We start from the raw sequence: 4,095 nt of genomic DNA, 5'->3' as shown, positions 1-4,095 counted from the left end.
TAGAAAGGAAAAAGTCAAAAACAAAAGTAGATAGTTCTCCTATTTTTTCTGATTCTTTTGATTCTTCTCTTTGTACTTCATTCAAGTCTAAATCTGTACAATCTAACCTGCTACTTCTGTGTTCCAAGATCTTAGAACATTCAGAATGTTACTCAGCCCTGTTCACCACTCAGTAGTTTGTCTATAGTATCAAGTAGGGATGGCCTCAGCTGAGTTTACAACTGAGGACATGAGTCTGTCCTTGTTAAAAGAGAGAGGTTAATAAGGAAATGTTAGTGTATATACTTACTCTCTCAGACAACAAGGTTATGCAAGCTGTATGTTCCCTTCAGAACAAGTAGTAGTTCATCTGAGAACATTCTAGGTACTAGCTCTAGGTCCCTGTCCTCTTAGCTCCCTTCTTAGGATCCCCCCAGATCTGAACAATAGCTCTAGTAGACAGTAGATACACTAGTTCATACATTAATAAGGCCTTTGTGTAGGAACACTACCTCCCTACTCAATGTGTTCCACTTCTGATCCTAGTATACAATGTAGACAGAACTCTGAACTGGAATGGTCAGATTACCAAGTTTGTCCAACTATGGATGACTATTCAGGATTATAAGGAAAGCATTAAGTTCAGAGTTACTAACCTTGGAAAGACAGATGTCTTTATCAGATTCAAATGGCTCAAGGCTTACAACCCTACTATTAACTAGTTGGAGCAGACACTTGTGTTCAATCAGTGTCCTGAGTCTTACAGCTACCTTACACTACTGTTCTGAGTAGATACAGACACTTCTAATGTTACTAACAGTTCTGATGAAGGTGACCAGTTGTTCTTCTTCAACTAGGATAGATATGTGGATACATATTCTAGTTGAGACAGAATAGAGTCAATCCAAAGGATGTCTGAGACAGAACCAGTCTGGAACCCTCTTAGAACAACTCTACTCTAGAATGTATACAGACCCAGCCTGCCAGATTTTGTCTAAGAGTTCCCCAAAGTCTTCAGTGAAGAGGAATTCAACCAGCTTCCTGAATACTGTCTCTAGGACTATGTAATTGAATTGACCAAGGGTTTCCAACCTAAGGATTGTAAGGTCTACCTACTCAATAGAGACAAGTAGGAGGTGCTTAATGAGTTCCTTTAGGAAAATCTTTGGAACAGCCAGATCTGACCCTTAAAGTCCCTTATGGCCTCTCCTTTCTTCTTTGTCAAAAAGAAAGATGGGAAGCTCTACTCAGTCTAGAATTATTGTTGTCTTAATGAGGGTACTGTCAAAAACAAGTACCTACTCCCCCTGATTCAGGAGCTTATTAATAAGACACATACATTTAGGGTTTTCACTAAGTTAGACATTTGATGAGGGTACAATAATATTCAGATCTAAGACAGAGATGAGTAGAAGACTGTGTTCTGAACTAATTATAGATTGTACAAACCAACTGTAATGTTCTTTAGACTAACTAACTTGCTCACAATGTTCTAGTCATTCATGAATCACATCCTCACAGATCTGATTGACTCAGAGCATGTTAGTGTGTATCTGGACAACATTCTGATCTTCACCCAGACAGTTGAGCACTATTACTGACTAATCTGAGCAGTTCTACAACAGCTCCAAGATAATAAACTGTTCCTCTAAGAAGTAAAGTACTCTTTTACACAGGAGTCAGTAAATTATCTAAGCTTTGTGATTGGTGAAGGAGAGGTCTGTATGGATCCAGCAAAGGTAACTGTAGTTTGGAACTGGCTACAACCTTAGAACCTGAAACAGGTCTAAGCATTCCTTAGGTTTGCAAACTACTACTAATACTTTATTCAAGGCTTCAGTACCATTGCTCAGCCCCTTCATGATCTTACCAGTAAGGATGTTCCTTAGTAATAGGATGATCAGTAGTAGTCTGTATTCAAATCCCTTAAGTAGGCTATTACTAGTAAGCCTGTATTAGTAGTTCTAACAGTTGTAGACAAGTTCTGAGTTAAAGCCAACTCTTCCAACTTTGCAAATAGAGTAGTACTGTCCTAGTTCATTGACAGAAAGTAGTGTCCAATAGTGTTCTGATCAGAATCCCTCTCTGTAACAGAACAGAACTACTCTATCTATGATAAGGAACTCCTCACAATTGTCTGTTCCTTAGAGGAGTAGTGTCAATATCTCCTTAGTACTGTATAGAAGTTTGAGATTTAGAGTGATCACCTTAATCTCTAGTACTTCTAAGTGCCTCAGAAGCTCAACTACTACCAAGCCTACTAGATGTTAGAACTACAAGACTATGACTTTGTGCTGACCCACAAATTCAGAATACAAATGACAAAAGCTGATTTACTCTTGAGACAAGTAGGTTATGAAAGGAGGGAGAATGATAACAAAAATCTTGTTCTCCTAGACAATTCCTGTTTTGTGTCTAAGACAATCCAAGAGATCCAACTTGAATCTGAGGATTTTAACTTTGTCACTTACATACAGTGAGCTCTGAGACACACACAGGACTAGGTTGTAGTAAAGTAACTAGAGAAGCAGGCTAGGGATTGGGAGGAGGATGAGGATGGACAGGTTTACTAGGAAGGCCAACTGTATGTTCTGAAGGATTAGAAACTGTAGGAGGACATTGTCTGAGCTTATCACAACAATCCAACTGTAGGACATTTAGGCTGACACAAAATGTAGGAACTTATTACTCAGAACTACTAGTAGCTCAGAATGTAGAGGGAAATCCTGAAGTATGTGACTGGTTGTAATACATGCTAACAGACTAAGGCCTACCAGACAAGGGTTCAGGCTCCTCTACATCTGTATCAGATCCTGGATCACTCTTAGGAAGAAGTCTTGGTGGACCTGATTAGTGAGCTACCTGAGTCTTAGGGTTACAACACTATCTGTGTGATTGTTGACTGATTCTCTAAGCAAGTCCATACAGTTCCAACCTAAACAGAACTTACTTCTGAAGGTATGGTACACATTTATCAGAATCATGTCTTCCAGTTGTACAGACTCTCTTAGAAGCTCATTCATGATTACAGACTACAATTTGAGTCAAAATTCATATAGGACTTGTATGTACTTCTCAGAATTCAAGGGAACCCTTCTACTACCTATTACCTGTAGACTGACAGTCAAACTGAGTAAGTCAATCAGGAGATCAAGCTCTACCTCTAGATGTTCATCAATCATCAGTAATCAGATTAGTCTGAATAGCTAGCTCTGACAGAATTTGTGCACAATAACTAACAACACTCTACAACAGGACAGTCCCTGTTCTTCCTCAATCATAGGAGACATCTGTACCAGGGGACTGTTCTGAACCAGAATAGTAGTTCTGAATCTGTAACAGACTTTGCAGAACAGATGTACAGAACTAGGGAGGACACACAAGCTCTTTTGGAAAAGGTAGTACAGGTTATGAAGCAGAACTATGATTGGAAGAGGTCTGTGGCTAAGGATTACTAGCCTGGTGACAAAGTTATGCTGGAAGCCACTAACCTGACCACAGATCACCTAATGAAGAAGTTGGACAACAAGCACTTCAGACCCTTTGTTATTAAAAAGAAGGTTAGTGCCTCTGCTTACAAACTCTAACTTCTAGCAACATGGAAGTACATACACTCAGTGTTTAACAAGGTTCTACTGTCTTGATACTACAATCCAGGTTTTCCTTTACAACAAAGACCCCTACTGCCTCTACTAGAACTCATTGGTTCTGAACTGGAATACAAAGTAGAGTACATAGTAGATGCCAAGCTGGTGCACAGAAAGCTCAAGTTCCTTATCTACTGGAAGGGATACTTAGTTGAAGAACACACTTGGGAACCTGCTGAGAATCTCACCCATACTGCTAAGACAATCTAAGACTTCTATTGACTTCATCTGAGTGCTCTGTGTCAACTCTGCCTTACAGAATTCCAAACCCTACTGTTCTGACCTATGCCTGAGCTACTGACCAAGCCTAATGCTCACCAATCAGGATGATTGGTTTTAGAGGGGGGGTGATGTTATGGTTCTCTACTCTCATACCTTCAGTTCTGAGGGTTCTGCACCCTTCTGTACTAGAACTCAGGACTTCCATCCCTCAGGGGCACTGTCTATGAACTATATGTGTGCTAACTCT

Source organism: Fomitiporia mediterranea (assembly GCF_000271605.1).
Source record: "Fomitiporia mediterranea MF3/22 unplaced genomic scaffold FOMMEscaffold_6, whole genome shotgun sequence".
Lineage (NCBI taxonomy): Eukaryota > Fungi > Basidiomycota > Agaricomycetes > Hymenochaetales > Hymenochaetaceae > Fomitiporia > Fomitiporia mediterranea.
Note: the sequence above shows the minus strand (reverse complement) of the source record.